This window comes from Pholcus phalangioides, unplaced genomic scaffold (genome assembly GCF_987345545.1).
Source record: "Pholcus phalangioides strain wild (caught in Gottingen) unplaced genomic scaffold, Ppha-v1.0 ptg000016l_1, whole genome shotgun sequence".
NCBI classification, from domain to species: domain Eukaryota; kingdom Metazoa; phylum Arthropoda; class Arachnida; order Araneae; family Pholcidae; genus Pholcus; species Pholcus phalangioides.
Genome location: NW_028301609.1, coordinates 2,321,174 through 2,341,204, shown reverse-complemented (window position 1 = coordinate 2,341,204; position 20,031 = coordinate 2,321,174). Strand labels below are relative to the sequence as shown.

Here is a 20,031-nt window from a genome sequence, read left to right as displayed (position 1 = left end):
GAGAGAGAGGTTTGAAGGTTGCTTACGTCATCAACTAGCCTTTTTGAAGAAATGAAATATTCTATGCTGCTGACGATATTTTGCTGACGGGGGGGGGGGGGGGGGGGGGGGTCAGTGTTTTGCTGACTTTTGCTGTCAAGAGGGGGGGGGGTCAAAAATGGCTAAAAATCTGCTTACGTAATACTTGAATGGCCCCTATCACCTTGGTCCATCATAAGAAACAAGCTGTTTGTGTTTGGGGGCAAGTAAACAGCACATGGTTTGAAATTATTTGAGAGATTTTGTGCACTGGCATCAGTGAGCGTTTCACATTAAACCAATGCTTTTTTTTCCTAAGACTGGCAATCACTCATGACTTCAGGTATGAAATAGTGACTTTTTCACCGCAAAATTGTCAGACACCATAGAAGCCTTGGAATTCAATTTCTGAATAAACGGCAAAGTTTCACCTTTATATACTGTGTGTGTGTGTGTGGGGCCTCTAAAAATCAGCGTAGTTTCACTACATATGATGTTCTGATCAAATGAAGCAATTCTTACTTCATTTATCGCTTAATAATCTCTACTATCTCAGCAATAATCCCGTGCGTGATTATGCTTGATTTTCAGAAATAAGCATTTCTCGCAGGAAAATCACGCAACTCGGGATAGCGTAAAGCCGGGTTTCTCTGTATTTGGATTCGATTTGCAAGAAAGTTATTCTCACGAAGGGGGATTTTTTTGGTGCAGAGGAAGAAATTATCAGATTTTTTTGGTGCAGAGGAAGAAATTATCAGATTTTTTTTGGTGCAGAGGAAGAAATTATCAGATTTTTTTGGCGCAGAGGAAGAAATTGTCAGATTTTTTTGGCGATAGAGAGCATCGGAAGCAATTAAACCTGCACCTGTTTTCAATCCCTTGTGTATCCGAAACGTTCGTTAAGGTTCAACCGTCGATTCGTGGCTGAGGTAAAACAACTCCACCTACAGTGCTGTATTCACCAATGTCAACATCACAATGAAAACTTCGCGTAACAGAGGAAAATTCAGAAATGAGCTGTTAATTGTACACCCGGCATTTTATATAGGATTCTGATTAGCATATTTCCACCGATTTGCTTTCGTGCTGCACCCTCTATCGACAAAAAAAACCCTTTTCACACACACGATAATAACTTTTCGTAAATCACATTCAAATTTTCTAATTCCTAATTTTTATGAGTTTTTATGAGTGACTCCAGCAGCAACCCCTGACGATGTTATTTCCTTCTTTTACCGAAGAGTGACCCCTCTCTGTTCGTCATGGAAGTCAGATGCCATCTTTCCGTGGTCACACTATAATTACGATTCCAGTGACGATTCTGGTAACGACTTGCGGCCTAGACGATGATGATCTGCGACTAATTCACCGTGATTCGAAATTTTATATTCCAAGATTATCGGCAATCATTCGATCAATTGACGAATACTATATTCTTATGGGATGGACGGCTATACACCGCCATCTTATAATCCCGTTTATAATTTTGACTGCCCATTGGCGTTGATTGTTTAGATTTTATTTATTTGTTATATGACTTCAGGAGTTGACGATCAATTTTTATGTAAATTATTTTATTTTGCTGCCTTTGTTTGAGGGGGTCATGTTATGTTGTTTTTAATAAAACTTTCCCGACACACCTATCCTTCGGGAACGCTTCGACATCTCTCTGAGATGGGAAGCGGGGTGTGCCCGGTCTTCAAAGGTCACACTATAATTACATCGCACTAAAGTTTGTTAATATCCTTACTCCAACAAAATAGCCTCCAACTTAGGTATACGCACTCGTATGCGTATATATATATACTGTATATGCGCGTTTTTTTTCCCGAAACAATCGCCAAATTCAATATTTCCAGACCAAGTGAACATACCATACGTACATATAAATACAGTATATGTTATCTTTTTTTTCTTTCTTTGGCTTACTTACCTTTTCTTTGGCTGATCGTTCTCTCCTCTGCTATCTAGAGATACTTATTGCTAAAGCAGATGTTTGCCTGCTCCGGAACATTAAGTACTTTTTCGGTATAGTATATTACATGGAATAAAGATGTACACATAGTAAAAGGAAATAAAGAGTAGGAGAATCGTCTCTCTCTCTCTCTCTCTCTCACGCAATCATTACTCCATGAAATCGAACCGACATCGCATGTGGAAAAAAAAAAAAAAACGCTTCCACTCAATGACATGACGCAATACAAGAGCTTATTGAAAGAACATTTTGCTGCGAGATGAGGTCGCGACAAAAGAAATCGGTCCTTCAGTGTTGAGAAGACAATCTTTTTCTCCTCAAGGTCTCTGACGTTTGTCTGGAACCTGAAAATTGTTTTGAGTTTCTATGCGAACGGTGACGTAAAATATTGCGTATTAACCTCCGAATTGTGAAAGGCGAAACTCATCAGAATTGGTATTTGTTAATTATCAGTTTCTTTTCCAGTTTGTTTTAGATTCATATATACGCGGAATCTTTTGCCCTGGTTTTCCGCACATATTTTGATGCTCACCCGATATATTTAAATTTTGAGAAGTAAAATTTTCGAAACTACCAAGGGAGTATCAGTCGTAACTCACTGATAACATGACAACTGTTTCATAATAATTTTCAGGCTGGAAAATTATGGAAAAATATTGAATTAATTGAGAGAAACTATCATTGTGCAGCCTGTAAGATTCTTCTTTAAACGTGGTACATTTGCGACTACTGGTGGAATTGAAACACAGTTAAACTCGGTTATAACGACAGCTTGGCTATAAAGACAATAATTTTGGGTTCCAGCTGATCCCACATAAAAATATAGTGTTAATTACTTCGCTCATAGCGTCGTTGAAATTTCGACGACTCTGATACAACACCTTTTCTGTCAAAAATTTTGAGTTATTTATTAATCAAGATTAGGATGATCATATGACTGAGACGTCACTACATTATCTTAATTTTGTCCTTCATTTTCCTGACATTTTTTTATAAATATGTTCCGTTTTTTGATGAAAAAAATTTAACGAAGTGAATTTTTCTTCACAAACAAATTTTAAAAATTTAAAATTAAAAAAATATATAAAAAAAATAAAGATTTTCTGGCATTTTTATGTTTTTGATGCATTTTTTTGTGTCTCAAAAATGCCGGAAAAAAATTTGAAGATTCTAAAAAATGAATGCTCGTGTGTGAAAGAGTTAGTGGCCGGCTCTTTCATAAGGAGAAGATTGAAATTTATATTTTAAATTCGTTTAATTTATTGACACACAAACATACAAAACGGGAGGGAAGAGATAAAAGATGAATATATAGGGAAAAACTAATACAATGGGATGAGGGATTATTTGATCCATAGTCAATGACCACAGTATTTTCCAGATAAGATAGTGTTCTCTTGTAGCCTCACAAATTAATACTCTAGTGATCTACGCCGTAGTCTACTGCAAACTGCTATGGATTCGGTTTACGCGGAAAGTTCAGCGGAACATTTTGCATTGTTATCGCTGATGTTTAGTTCCTTGGTTACGATATCGTGGTACGTGAACATGGGATTCCATTACGAGTCAACATAAACATCGTGGTGGACAACGACTTCTAATGCGTGTTTAGCTTCTTCCACGGCTTTCAACCCTGTTCCGTTTTAGATACACTTTTGTGATGACTTCCGCTATATGTTCTGTGGCATCCCATTCACCGTACTTGGAATCAATTGTGCATGTATGCATCTCTCGGGGACATTCGCTCCTATTACCCTGTGTGATATTTGATGTGCTCCAGCTGCTGACATTCTATAAAGTAACAAAAACTTGATGATTTCAAGCGGTGAATACAAATCAATTTGAATTAGTGTTTGCATATCCATTTCTGTAGTCATCTCCGGAATGAATGCAATGATACAAGAAACCTAACAATGCAAGGATTCCACTGACCAAAAAGCAGGCACCTTCCGTAGAAAGTTCAACGACAGTAGATTTGGAAAACGAGTTGATCCGAATTATGCTCGGGAAGTCCTCCAGATGAGTACAGGCACGAAGGTAAAGTACAGGACAAATTTATTTACACTGATTCAAGCAGCGATTCAAATACACACAATGATACGCTAATTAAAAGAAAACATCTAAGTTGGTTTCTGTCTCTCCAGCTTCTTTTCTCCTCGCTTGGTGACGAAGAGTGGAATTATCTCGAATAATCTCGGAAAAACTCGCGTTTCCCTTTATACTTTCTACAAACTTTTCCCTACGTCACGACGTCATTAAAACATCGGCGTTGTCGCTAAACTCAGCAAGTTCGTCGCCAAATTGGTGCGATTCACAAGAAATGCGGTGATTTTTTTGCGTTTCCACATAGGAATATTTATATTATTTACAAGCAAAAATATTGACACGGTTAATGATAAATAAAAAACTACTATATACAAGAAAATAGAGCAACACAGGGTTTCCAAAATCTAACTTTGAAAACTCGAGGATTATGGAGCGCCCAATATATACTGGTTCGAATTTCATGTCATTTTTGGCCAATGAGCTCACTATTTATTGAACAATGTTGTAAAAAGTCAAGTGTAGGTGGCTCCACTGCCATCGGACAAATCATTCTACTGATTCACAATATGCCTCTGTGAGTAAAAACTAGGTTTTTCATTCGTAAGGCCGTGTTTTACAAATCAAAACGCAGTACGTCTGTGCGTTAAGAGATAGAGCAGTGTTTTGTAAGTTTTTATAATGACACGGAGCCCTCTATAGAGAAGGTCAATTCACCGCATCCTTTCCCCCTTCCAATTCAAAATTATTTTTTTCTTCTTTCGTAATGTGCATATCATAAAAACTGAAGTAATAAATTACAATTTTACAGCACTAAATGCGGAATTTATGTAGTGGAAGTGTTATAATGGACCACAGGTTTGAAAAACAGTAACAGAGCGTGCTGACGAATACTGTCTTTCAAGGTTACGCACCACCAAAAATGCTCCAACAAAGATTTCTTGGTGCACCGTGAAGACGTGAATGATTGAATGGCAGAATTTTTTTCCCCACTTCAAAATATCAAAGCCAGGTGTGTGTGGCAGTAACACAGTACAACACGAAACAAACATAACTTTGGCAAGACGAATATACCTTAGGACCACGCGCATCTATACACACACACAACACGTTCTGGCATGTAACCGATTCATTAGAAATTCCACAGGGGGAATGTTTACGATGTGCATAGGCAGTTAAGTAGTAGTAGCACGGTCACGTGGGTATCATAATCGCTGCATCTGGTAAATCAGTATTGTTTTTCAACAGTTTGAGGAAACTTTTTTTTCGCTCTAATAACAGAAAAAAGGAGATAAACAAAGATTTATTGTTAAGTTCGTTCATGCGTTGTTGTGCGACAAGAAATACTGAGCAGGTTATAAAAAGCTCTATTCTTTAATATTACTTCAGTCATTCCAGTATTGCGGTTTCTATTCGCATAGGCCACATACTACATCCATACAGATAGAGGCATCTTTAAATCTTACGAGGTGAATACTCAGTTTGGGTCAAAGCATAAGGTATGGAGGATGGGATGTGGTGCTGGTGCAACTCCGTCGGATAGCATTAAGGCTGCTTGGATCGCCGCTGTCTTGAGTCTGGCCAAGTGCTGTCCTCAGCTCGCCAGATTAGTATTCGCATCCGGCCAACAAAACGTATATTTAAACCCCTTCCAGAGATATGGATTTCGCTTTACAGATTTCCCTCAGAGGATTCCCGCAAGCATAAAATTTTTTATGATGTCAACTAATGGGCATTTTTTGGTTTGTTAACTAATGGGTAATCAGTACGAACAGCAACTGTCCCAGAAGAGAGGCCATTGTGTTTTTAACGGATCATGGCCCATCTATCTCCGCTAACCTGAGAAGGTTTGAATTAATCCTCGACAACCGCTGCTGCTGAAAGAAGATATTAGAATCAAGCTATGTTACGCCACCGCTTGCCCAGCCTCATCAGAAGCTCTAGAGGAGGCATGGATGCTAAAACATCCTAAAGAGACCGGACACCGTCGAGAAGACTGATGAAATGTTTTTGAAAATAAAAACCCGGAGAAAGCAAAGAGATGATCGGGCAGGAGGGGGTCCAGCAACATTCTAGTACAGCCTAGACCAGCGTTTCCCAATTTGTTTCAGCCCATGGCCACCTTTGGACCATATTTTCTTCTCGTGTTCCTCCCTCCCAGTCTTATCCAAGGCCCGATATCTCATCCAAGACGATTTAATTTTTTCTTACTAAGTAAATTTATAGTGAATTTTGGTTATAAATTAGATCAACCTCCGGACCGCTTAGGATAGAATTTTCTTGTGGGTGCTCTTATATGCTGGGTCATCTCAACATCATGGGCACTTCATCTCAGATGAAGTGATAGTTTGGAGTCCTCCAGAATTTTCCGAAAACCATTAGCTGCAAGTAACCTTCTAATGTTTTTGGATATAAGTTTCTTACTTACATACTTAAACTCGAAAACCATAGCACCAGATCTCATTGCATAGCTAGTTAGCTCTTCAATTGACAAGGGGCCACCGGCAAGGCCATCTTAACAGCGCCATGGGCAAAGTGATGTTCTTGGGGGGACCCTCATGTTTTTATGGAGGCCCATTCGCTAGAAGCTTTTAAGACACTTCCAGACTGTAAATACCAATATCTACCGAGTTACATACTTTTAAAATCATTGCATCACATCTCATTATCATGGGAGACAACTACCACCAGCCCGAAAAGGCCCTGTCCCAGGGAAAGAAAAGATGACCCGGCGTAAACGCTTCGTTCCACAAAAAATTCTGTAGTATAGTCACACTTTTTCCAATCTGATTAGCACAAGTTCTGCGGAATCGCCCATTGATTACTGCCCAACTATTTAAGGGTTTCTTAATGGTACTCGCCCCCTCCAAAGCCACCCCCTCTCCCCAAAAACTATATTTATTTCGCGTCTGCACACGTCACGATATGATTCGTATAATTTTATGAATGTTCTTGATTTTATGTGTCTTATCTGTGTATGTTTATGATATTTCTAAATTGAGAGAATGAATAAAATTTTTCCGACACGGGCCACGCCCTCTGGGGAAATGTGCCTCAATTGCTCAAGCGACAGAGCCCGGCCGTGTTCGGCAACTTGCGACTTTCTATATTACACCAAAAGAAGTGTTTACTCATATCATTTGAAGAAAAATTTGTCGAGATATCGACAGTCTCGCAATTCGATTTTTTTTTTTTGCCATTTTTCTCCGAGTAGCAAGTCTTGAGCAATTTTACGGAACTGCATTTTAGCACACGAAAGAGTGACCAAAATGAATGATGTCAATCATCGATATCTCTTCGACACGATGCTAACACAACACGAAATTTCGTATATCTGTCATTTTCACTTCAAGGTATGGTGGACAGATGGCAGCACCAGTACAACATGCACATACTCTGACAACATAATCACGTTCGCTGCATGTACTAATTCGTTATAAATTCCGCAGACCACAATGGTTACAAGATGCGTGTACGGTTAAGTAAGTTGTGGGCAAAAAATGCTATAGGATTTGCATCATTGGGGATCTATTATTAATTTCCGTACTTTCTAGTGCATCGCAAGGGGTGTTCAATCTTTAGGACAGTACGAGCCACTCCATTGATTTGAAAACGTGTCGCGGGCCACTTAATTAAGTGATCTGGATTAGCCCCAAGGGTCACTTAGGTGATCTGTGAATGCATTTTGAAGGGGGGTGGCTAGTGATTTCTAATTGCCGCTTAAAAGATTAAATGATTGCAAATGTGCCGCGCGGGCCACTTATGTGATCTAGAAATATGCCGCGGGAAACTTGAGTGATGTAAAAAGGCACCACACAGGCCATTTAAGTAATCTGAAAATGTGCCGCGGATCATTTCAGCAGTTTGTTAATGTGCCGCTGACCACTTAAGTGGTCTGAAACTGTTTTTACTTTTAAATGATCTGGGAATGCGCCGCGGCTCAGTTAAGTGTTATGGAAATTCACCGCGGGTCACTTGAATGAATCTGGATGTGTGCCGCTTAGTTCATATTCACAAAATTAGGGTTGAGGTCGCGAGCATATCAGATGGCTTCGAGGGCCATATGGCTCGCGAGCCATGCGTTGAGCATGTATGTAGATCACTTAGATATGACCTAAGTTTTCTCCTCGAAGAGTGATCCGCAGCCTAAAAAAAGTCAGAGAACCACTGCCTCTCGTCAAAACCTAATTTAGAGTGTAAAAGTTTAAAATTTTAAATGTAAGAGCACATTACAAATATTTAACCCCTCATTCGCGGCCCGCGAGCTGGAGGTTGAGCCCCGCTGCGATACAAACTCGAATTTCGGCGTAAAGCAATGGTACTGACGTCACATTAAGGCAAAGCGCAAATTGAGCCGCGTGCAGCGTTCGCGACACGAAGCAGGGCAGCACTCTGTTTTGCGGCCAACGGAAATCAGAAAGACAGCGCAAATTGAGACACGAGCGAGGTGACACTACGCTAAGCGCGTGTACGCGCGCACTCGTTGGCACTGCTGTTGAGCCGCAGATTTTCGTGTCCCGCGCGCACGATTCTTTGTAGGGGTTTTTTAAAAATAAACCGTCATTTTGATAGAGTTTGTATTCTCTTATGAAAAATGTTGTTTAACATCAACGTTATTTACATGTATAATCAATTATTTCTTAAATTAATTAAAGAATTAATTAATTAATTAATTAAGGAATTAATTAATTCCTGAATTATTTTCTTTCTTTCTGAGTTTTTATTAAATATTATTGTTCTTTCCAAGGTTTTGACTCTTCATTAGCTCTAAATTTTAATTCATTATGGAGTTATTTTTCGGAATTCATTTTGGGATTCATTAATTTCAGAATTCATTTTGGGATTCATTAATTTCAGAATTCATTTTGGGATTCATTAATTTCAGAATTCATTATGGGATTCATTAATTTCGGGATTTTCACTAATTTTTTGATTCCAAATTTAAAAAGTTGTCATTAATTCTGAATTTTTATTAATTTTTAGAGAAAAAAATCTACTCTTGTTTTTTTAATAGCCTACGAAATATTTTCCATTAAATTTCTGAATTCGGCTTTAATTCCGAATATTCATTAATTATATTTTATCGATCGATAGGGGAATAATTTTTCATTAAATTTGAAATTTAATTATTAATTTCACTAATTCTGGTGTTTCACTAATCTATTTTTCTATTAAATATGAATTCCCAGCAGTTTCGGAATTATTTATTAATTTTAAATTGTGATCAATCGTTTCATTTGTTTTAACTTTTCAGAATTTCCAAATTTTCATTCTTTATGGGATTAATTCCGGAAAAATTCCATTAATTTCGGAATATTCATTAATCCAATTTCTGTTAATTCTGTTAATAATCATACAATAATCTTTAAGTTTATTGTATGATTCATTCTAAATTTTGAATTTTCTTGAATTTTATATATTTTCATTAATTATCATAAACCTTTAATTTTCATTAAAATTTTTATCCCTCCTAAATTTACCTTAATTTTTATCCATTTTCAATTTCGATTAATTAATGTAAGGTTTTCATTAATTTATGTACCTTTAGTTTTTTTAAGGAAAAATTCATCAGAAAAATCTGAATTTTCAATAGTTTTTTAATTATTCTCTAATTTTGAATTGTCATCAATCCTAATTTTTTATTATTTCTTTGTGTTCACGTTTTTATATACGGCATTTTAATGTATATTTTTCAGCGCATTCCTGTATTTTCTTTTTAATTAATGTTGTCTTCATTAATGTCAACTTTAATTACCAATAATCCAGGCTCCGGGAGCCTCCCAAATGACAAGGTTCCAGTCCTCCGAAATTGTTTCCTTTCTAAAACGCTCGTGCACTGGGAACGCGTTCCAATATGCGCCTCCCCTCGCTACGCGTGGGGCCGGGGCTGCGTGGGGCGTGTTGACGTCATCGCACTTAGGTCCCGCCCACCCGCGAACGCGACTCAATTTGCGCTTAGCCTAACGGCGGATGATGCGTCGGCTTGGTTTTTCCAGTGGCTGCAGAAAGAGTAATCTGTAGATGCCAAAAAAAAAAAGTGACGTCGATGAGATAGTTCATTGAATTCCATAATAGAAGATCATTGAAAAAAGCAACGTGTGTAAATATACACTCATGTCTATAAATTAAGGATAATTCAGAATCATACGGAAATCGAAATCTAAAGTAAAAATTTCACCTGTAGAATTATCACACACATCTGCAAGAATGATATGCAAATTTCAGGAAGCCACCAGATGATGCCGATAGTACGTCACAATGACGAGGGTGTAAGAGGGGGTATGTAAGGAATGGTGGCAAAGAAGTAAAATTGTTCACAAGAGTTCTGTAAGGCGCTCAGTGCCATAAGCGAATAGTTATGACACAGAGGACGCATGTGGATGTTTTTTTACGTGGTAGAATTATCGGCCGTCTGGAATGTGGGCGTACTCAGATGGAAATATCCGAGGAACTTGGAATTGCCCAAAGTGTCATCTCTAGGCTTTGGCAACGATTCCAAGATAACGGAAATGTCAGTAGACGTTACAGTACAGGTCGCCCCCGAGTTACAACGCCGAATGAAGACCGGTATTTGGCAGTAATTGCCAAAAGAAGCAGACGGAGTACAGCATCCGACCTGTCTCGTCAGCTATCTGCAGCCACGGGTACCACAATTTCAAGGCAAACCGTGTACAGACGTTTGGGAGATATTGGTCTATATGCTCGCAGGCCTGTCAGATGTGTTCCGCTCACGGCAACTCGCTGTCGGCAGCGATTAGCCTGGAGTAGAGAACATGCAATGTGGACATCGTCACAGTGGGCTTGTGTGATGTTTTCCGACGAGTCCAGGTTTAGCTTGCAGTCTGATTCACGTCGGACTTTCATATGGAGAACGCCAGGTACCCGTAACCACCAAGACAACATCATTGAACGACACCGTTACGGTGGTGCAGCATTGCTCGTTTGGGTTGGAATTATACTGGGTTCCAGAACAGATCTGCATGTTCAAACCGGAACCATGAAAGCCCAAATTTATCGGGACATCATTCTGGAACAACATGTACGTTTGTTTAGGGGTGCCATGGGCGCAGAATTTGTGTTTATGGATGACCGTCCTCACCGAGCAAACGTCGTAAACGAATGCCTTGAATCTGAGGATATAACCCGTATGGAAAGGCCAGCATTATCACCTGACTTGAATCCGATAGAGCATGTGTGGGACATGCTTGGCCGACGAGTTGTAGCCCGTCAACCACCTCCTACATGTGTACCGGATCTTCCCCAAGATCAGATCGATAATTTGATACTCAGCATGCCTAGGCGTTGTACGGACTGTATTTCATCGCATGGGAGACATACAATGTATTAACCATCATACCAACCATGTAATAGTAAGTTTTTGTAAAGGAACTGCACTGGGGGGGGGGGGGGAGGCCACTTGAGTGCTCCAAAACTATGTCACATGTTACTCAAGGGATCTCTAAATGTGTCACGGATCGCTTAAGTGTTCTGGAACTGTGTCCCGGGTCATTTAAGTGATCTAAAGATGTGCCCCTTGCCGCTTAAATGCACTGGAATTGTACCACGGGACACTTAAGCGATCAGTAAATGTGCTGCTTAGTTCATTTTTACAAAATTCGGTTTGAGGAGCGCAGTCCAAATAACCCCTGGGCCATAGTTCGTCCGCGAGCCTTTATGCAATTTATCATTATATGGCTTAGAGAGTGGGTCTCAATGAATTTCTTAAAAATAAATTTTGAGTTCTCAGCTTTCAAATAACATTTAAATTAACAGAAATTGATTATTATTACATATAAAGGTATTTTCTTCCGAAATTTCAATTAAAAAAAATATTTTTTTGCATTAAAAAAATAAATTTTTGATCGTCGGGGGCGCCACGAGCCCCATATGCCCCCCTCCCCTCGTGTACGTCTCTGATCCCACCAATATGCGTTAGGATTCAGAGGGGCAGAGCTGATGACGAAATTTTGCTGACAAGGAGAGGGGGGGGGGGAGGTCAAAAATGGCTAAAAATTTGCTTACGTAATACTTGAACGGCCCCTAAGCTCTATCCGGATTTGTCAATTGAACATTGCTGAGAAAACATAGAATTCCAAGGACGCCAGAGACAAAAACAAACCTGAAAAAAAAAGATAATATTTAATATTAATCAATACACACGCATGCAGAGGGAAAAAAAGCCCCGGATATAAAAACGGGACCTCTAATGACATAATAAAGAAAATATGTTATCGTACGTATTTGGAATTTGGTGATGAAGAAATGGGGAAAAAAATGCACGAGATATATTTTTATATCGCGACATAAAACTTCAGCGGAATAGTTTTTTCCCCTCTTAATGTGTCTGGAAGGGAATTTATTGACGACGAAATGAATAAATTATTTATTTAGTTTTTTTTAAGTTTTAAAAAATTGTGAGAGATAGCACTAGATGAAGGGGGTGGGGGAAGGGCTTCGTATAATAATCGTTGAACTTGAATGAACATTTTCTCAGGAATATGTTGTTTAGTCCCTCGTCGAAAGTTTTCAGAATTTTTTCGTAAGTTTTTGAGTTTGAAGAAGAATTTGAAGATAATTATTTCTATTCTTCGGAGTTGTTCTATTTTTTTTAACATTCTCGTGGCATTTTTAGAATTTTGTCCTTTCAGACCAGTGATTTTCCCAACGTGGGCGATGGAATGTTCCAGGGGGGCGGTAGGGTAACCTCATTGATGCACCCCTGATCCAGCCTTTTGGCCAAGCAGGAAATTGTAGAACAGACGTCGCGCGCCATCCCGCTCAATACTCAATAAGACCGACGGACGAGACGGGAAATAAATCCCCTGAATCGGGAGCCGGCGAGAGTCTGATTCGAGGGGGTGGTACCAACCCTCTTAATTTCCGTCGTGTGGTTTTTAGCTATAGCTACAGAGCGAAAGCCGCTGACCCCAGGGTTTACTGCAAAACTTGCACCAAGCTAAAGCCTCACCCCGCCGTATCAATCCTGTTAACCCGGCCTATCAGTAGGGTAAAACTAACTTGTCTCACGACGTTCGGGGGGGGGGGGGAGAACGGTAGAATATAATATTAAAAAAAAAAATAAAAGAACTCCGAAGATACGGGTATAACATAGAATCCTATAGGTTAGATTGCGTTGGGGGCGATGGGGGAAAATAATTTCTGAAGAAGAGGGTGATGGGGCAAAAAATGTTGGGAAACTATGTTTTAGACAAAAGGTATTCAACCTTTCTCGAGTCGCGAGTGCACTGTGTGTGTGTACCGATACTTATCATCAAACAAGGAGCACCTCTTACGGCAAGGGTGCTCAACCTTTAGAGAAGTGCGGGTCATTTTATTGGTTTGTGCTGAAGTGATCTGGAACTGTGTCGTGGGCCACTTGAGTGATGTGTGAATGTGCTGTGGGTTCACTTCAATGTTCTGCAAATGTTCTGCGGGTCGCTTTAAAGATCTCTATGTGCCGATGGCTACTTGAATGATCTGCAAATGTGCTGCGATTGCCGAATCCAAACTACTTTTCCTCCAGTCATGTCGCCGTATCTGTTGTAACCCTGTATCAGTACTGACACGGGCGGTTCGCTCGTATCGAACTCGCGACAGTCTAAACATCCTTTGGTACTTCAGGCGAGTACCTTATCGACCTGGGCTACCGCACCCTGAACGTTTTGAACAAACCTTGTTACGATAATTGTTACGTTGAATAGTCTTAATAGTTTTCAAATAATGTGGAGGAATTAATGCTGTCGTCAGATTACGACACATGTTGATTTCGGATGAGATACCGGACAAAATAATCTCAGGTCATTATTTTTCCCCCCTAAAATACCTTACGGCATGTTGACAACGGCAACATGGAACCGTGGATGTCAGCTACAAGTCTTCATTATTCAGTCAATGTGGGACCCTATATATTTAGGGATGTGGGAGTTTGTTGCCATGAGAGAGAGAGAGAGAGAGAGAGAGAGAAGAGATGGGAATTATATTTTCCTTCATATGCCGGAATGACGGAGTATCAAGTCTTTCGGTTCACGGAAAAATACCGTATATGCAAGCAGATACCTCTTATTGATTGTCTTCAGGATTCTGGTTAGTATATCGCGTATTATGTCACAACAAATGTCACCGACGTTTCTTGTTTTTTTTTTGCATGTGTCGGGTTGATATTATTTCACAACAAAAGCTGTCGGAGATGCTTTCGCTATCTTCCATCATTTTCATTTTACTCACAAGATCGATTTTCTTGGCCCAAATGAACAGAAAAATTCTCTCACTCTCTCCCCCTTTATATATAAGTTTATCAATCTCTATTATACTGTACATGCGCACATGGGGACACAAGTTCCTGTCAATAATAATCAACTTTATAAACTATTTAAAATAATCGGCTCAAATACATGGTTGAAGGTACAATAAAATACTAAAGTCTTTTACCCATTTTTGAAGGCCTACCAACTATTTCTAGGACTACGTAAGCCCCGTACGCATTTAAAGGAGGGGGTGTGTGCACATCTACGTGTTTAAGGGGGTTTGCACGTCTTCTATCAATTTCAGGGGATCAATTTTATCCATTGCAGGGGTGGGGGGTCACTTCTACCTATTGCTTGGGTGTGCACATCTCTTAAGCATATCTAGGTGTCTGTAAGTCTTCCACCGTGTAAGACGTATACGGGATGGGGGGGGGGGAATAAGGGGGCTCGTGCCCCCCCCCCTCCCACAATCAAAAATTTATTTTTTTAGTGAAAAAAAATATTGTTAAGTTGAAATTTCGTAAGAAAATACCTTTATATGTTATTATAATCAATTTCTGTTAATTTCATTGTTATTTGAAGGCTATATGAACGCAAAATTTATCTTTAATAAATTCATTGCGACACACCCTCTAAGCCATGCAATGATAAATCGCATAAAGGTCCTTGGCCCGCGGACTAAATATGGCCCGGTGGGGGGGGGGGGGTTATCTGATGCGGCCTGCCCTCCTCAAACCTAATTTTGTAAAAAAATGAATTAAGCGGCACATCTACAGATCACTTAAATGACCCGGGACACAGTTCCGGAACACTTAAGCGATCCGTGACACATTTAAAGATCCCTTGAGTGACATGTGACGTAGTAATAAAGCACTTAGCCCTCAGTGGGGTTCTACATCACTCAAGTTACCCGCGGCACATTCTCAGATTATTTAAGTGATCTTCGGCATATAATTAAGGATCACTTGAATGATGCGTGGCACAGTTCCAGAGCACTTGGATCCGCGAAACATTTAGAGATCACTAAAGTGGCTCTGTAGGGCACTTATTAATGGGGGGGGGGGAGAATGTTACTTCAAGTGCTCACAACCTATCGAAAGGTTTTTCTCGTTTTTGGTTCATCGAGTAGGTGCTATTAAAAATATTTCATATTTTCATAAAGGATGGTTGATGACGTAAGCATTATCCAAACCGCCCCCCCCCCTTTGTCATCAAAAGTCAGCAAATCGGAAACCCCCTCCCCCATCGATGATGACGTAATACTTGAACGGCCCCTAACCAGTTATGAAACGAAAAACTGAGTTGTTCCGTTTTCATACTTTCCGTTCGATTAAACGGGATATATGGTCATGGTATCACGTTTTTATTTCTTTCGGTTTTAGTTATTACAGAAACTCTGAGTCTCGATGCGATCGCATCGACCAACGAACACTGAAAATTTCTGAAGTCGACGATTGCAGAGATGGTCCCGTGGACAAATAATTCGAATCATCAGACTGTGTGATTCGAAAAGTCAACCTATTACTACTTCCTTCAACACGGACATCGATCAATTGAATTGATCGGGAAAGGCAACAGGAAAAGATATAATAATAATTCATCCTACACAACATGCCAACAGTTGCCACCAAATATTACCCTTATATTCTCTCGATTCACATAGAAATTTGAATTGCAAATTATAACTAGTGGATTTCCAAATCGGTACAAGTATTAAGATGCATTTGTAATCCTTATAATGCTCCGAAAATTCATTGTGCACATCAGCATTAAAACATTTTGTTTCCATTCTCCCAGTTGTGTTGTTGATCCATTTCGAGAGGTTGTGATTTCACGGGAACTTATCATATCCCATCGTATAATGGAGATTTCGGAAATACATTGTCGTATCCGATCCTTCGAAGTACAATCCATTCGGAGGATATTTAAATTAGCTATTTCTCTGTCAGAAAATAGGATGTATAGGCTACTATACTAACTCAAACTATATTGACTCATATGGATTTGCTTTCATCTAGTACCGAGAGATAATTTACGTCCACTGTGATTGAGACCTAATTGGCGCCAAATTATGCAGGGAAATTTCCATTTATAGTCTTAAAAGTAATACTTGTGAGCCGTGAATGTCAGTTGGTTGATTGAATCGCATGTAGGGGACTTCAGATGTAGGGGGGAGAATGTAGAGTGAAGATCTAGCCATTGTATATCAAGTTGATGCTAATACCCCACGTCTAAAGGAATTGAGAGACGGACTTGATTAGGAACATCGGAACGACAACCGCAAATGAATGCAATTAAGCCTTCCCCGTCGTTTCTCTCGCTCGGTAATGTAATGCATTGAATACGGCTCGGTATTAGGATATTGCTCGAGAGCACTTCGTTTGACACCCTCGAAACTATACACGCATAATAAACTCTTAACACAAACAGCAATAAACAATATATATTCCGATCATAAATAGAGGAGCTTATTTTAAAAAACGGAAACATTTAAACCCTTTTTTTTCGAAATTCACTTTTCAATGGCTTCTGAATCTGTGGGGTGAGCTTTTTTCCGAATTATGCAAAAGGGTGTATTCAAACGGGAATATTTTTGGTCGAAAAGTTACAATGTAAAGTTGGTCGTTTCTACCAAAAGGGCAACATATCCACTTTGTTCCTGTAGTGTCTTTGTTCTTGCAGTGTCCGTGATGGGAGGTTCCACTGTAGAATGATCGTGTTTTTTATGTTACTCACGAGAGAGTAGTAAGAGCACCTTCATTGGCCAAGCAAAGGGAAGCCTTCTGGAATCAACTGGTGGCGTTGAAATTTCCAATTTTTCAAAATTTAACCAGCTCCAATTTTATCAAAAGTAACATTGCCACTAATTCTCTTTCAAAACGGAACATTTCCAAAATTTCAATGTAGATAACTCCCTAAAATGTTGATCAAGAGACATGATATTCGAATATTCTTACATCACTTCATTATGCTACCTGTTGAGCTATTTTTCTGCTTTTGTAAAGCAGCCCATTCCGAAGAAAATGGATTTTTTTAACTTCTCCTGTAAATTAAGCAAAAGTGGAAATGTTCCCTTTTGAAAACACGCTTCTCAATTATTACCTGATATCAGTACACTCGGAATTAATAAATGTAAAATACAACTTGGTCACAACGAATTCGAAGTACGGAGTTGTTTTTCTAAAACTCCACAAAAAACTGAAAAAAAATTAGGATTGTATTTTCGTATTCGATATACTACTATTGCTTAACCGTAAGAATCGGTACATACCCAAACGTGTGTTCTGAGTGTGTTCGTGGCTCCGAAAGTGTTTATGGCGTCAGGGTTGTGCTTGTTTCGTGTTCCGCTGGTGCTGCCATCTGTCTATCATGTTTTGAAATGAAAATGGCAAATGCTTGAATTTTTGTGTTACGCATATAGGTGCATATCATGTTTAACATCTGCCTGCTCTCTGCGGAGAGACTTTTCAAAACATAAAAAAGTTATCTGTGCTTTTCTCGTGGGGATAATTTTTTTTCTCATATTAAACAAGCAAATTAGAATTCATTTTTATCATAAACCTATTAATTTCACTAACTTATACAGTATAGTTAATTTCTGCTTAAAAAACTGATTTAATTCGAAATTTATAATTCGCGGCAAAAAAGCATAGTTTAAATTGGAAACTTGGTAAATCTTGTGTCTGTTCAAAAATGGCTAAGCCAGGGGTTCTGGAACTTTCTCCACCCCGGCGAAACTTTTTCCTATTCATTGCTTATCGGCCGGAGCTTTTTAACAAAAAATATTTTATATTTTCGAAAAAGCTTTGTCAGGGTTACCTCTCTGCTGCGTCTTCGACAAAGGTTGGAAGCGCACCAGGGTGCCGCGGGACACAGTTTGGGAACCCCTGGGTTAAGCTGTCGTTTTAATACTCATTACGTTCCTTTGTGACTTGTATTTCACGATAAAATTTTATATAAAGTGCAATATAATTAATCTAGTGCAATATTTTTTATCCATAGGCACTAATTCCGAGTGGCGCAGTGGTAAGATGCTCGTTTTTCGCCATGGAAATTTCCGCCAAGGTCCGTGGGTTCGAAGTTGTGGATGAACATAGATAACATATTTTTTTTTCTACGTTTCATGTTTTACAGGCAATTCCACTGAACTGCGATGTTTTTCATTTTCAATCATTAGAATGCCAAAGAAGTTACCTTCGCTTTTTGTATAAAATTGTCAATAATATAATTGATGACTGCTATCTTCTTCAACTTGTTGAATTTTCTGTGCCAATTGGAAATAGGCCTGTTCGGCGCACTTTTCGCCTCCCTAAACCCCGAACAAATATTTTACGACGGTCCCTTATTTTTGAGATGTGCAATATATATAAGCAGTGTGATGTTAAAATCCGATATCTTCAATTCAACTATAAGAGAATTTCTTAAAAGTTATGTGTGAGTATTGAATATTCATGTTGTTATGCTTTTCCGTATGTATTTCTCAGTATCGTATTTTTAAATCATTGTTCCACTTCGTTTTTTTGTTTTTTTTGTACTTTGTTGTATTCACCTTTTGTGTATTAGGATTTTGTATTTCTCCTCCCTTGTCCATCTCTGTAATTAGGCAATCCTTGCCTTTTGAGATATGAATAAATAAATAAATAAATAAATTTTTCCATTCTAACCTGATGCGACCACCAATAGATGTCACGTTCGTTTCTCCAACCCAATTTCATCGTTAGTAAATTGATATAAGCGGAATTGGTATGTGGTGAAGGAGTAATGGTGCCAAGAAGTTGCCAGAGAGAACACGCGAATCGATACAGGGTAGCATTCACCGACAAGATTTGAACTATAGTCACAATCTTTGAATAGGAGATCGACACGGATTGATTGAAAAACCTCAGTTTAACCAACCGTGTCGATCTCCTATGCAAAAATTGTGATTATAGTTTAAAACCTTGTCGGTGAATGCCAGCCATAATAGCACGGATATCGAACAAGGGAATACAGTTATTGAATCATAGAAGTTTTTACCAAAAAATCATTAGTTGCAAATAACTCTTGGCTTACTTTTATTGAAATTATATAAAAATTTTAATAACATTTTGTACAGTGACCGTATATTCCTCCACCTGAAATAGCATTTCCTCGCCTTATAGCAACTCGATGTGAGGCCTCGTAATCTCATCAGTCTCCCGGAATTTCCAAGAAGTTTCTTAGCAGCTAATAACATTATAAAGAAAAAGGCAAACAGTATCGTTCTAAAGAAAGACTCGTCATCAAGAGTGCTATTATGGTGTTCTAACGTACGAGTACGCACCAGCTGTGCGAGGATCCGATGAATGGAAAAGAGGTTAGTGTGTTGCATGTGTTCAGAAGAGAGTGAAAAAGGCTCTCTCTTTCCCTTTCATAAATGAGCAAACTGAGATCTTAAATGGACTTCTTTGTCCTCTGACATCGCGAAAATCGAGCCTCGTGTTTTGCGGGGGCGTTTTACTTAACTAAAGCAATCTGTTTCCCCCCTGGAGCCTAACACGCGCAACAACACTCCTCTGTGCGTGTATAGATTTTAATACACGGCCACCCAGACAAGTGGTTAGTTCCGTGAAAGGAGAGTATATTATATTGAATAGCAGGTATCATCATCATAAACGCCGTTTTCGCTACGTCAAACGTGTTAAGGAAACAAAATTTATGGTTTATTTTTTCCTGTCCCCCATATATCACAGGCTTTTTTTCTTCACGCTTCCTGACAACATTTACTCATTT

At 39.0% G+C, this 20,031-nt stretch overlaps 1 protein-coding gene across 2 annotated transcripts in view; it reads right to left on the bottom strand.

Annotated features, from left to right (window-relative positions):
- Positions 1-20,031, bottom strand: part of Ac76E (adenylate cyclase type 2 Ac76E) — a 303,933-nt gene that overhangs the window by 208,229 nt on the left and 75,673 nt on the right. The window contains exon 2 of one of the 2 annotated variants that reach the window (XM_089245805.1): positions 12,059-12,155. The gene's annotated coding sequence lies outside the window, so the exon portion shown is untranslated. Of the gene's footprint in view, positions 1-1,951; positions 2,070-12,058; positions 12,156-20,031 lie in introns of those variants that run through there. The other variant, XM_089245806.1, reaches the window with a different exon arrangement.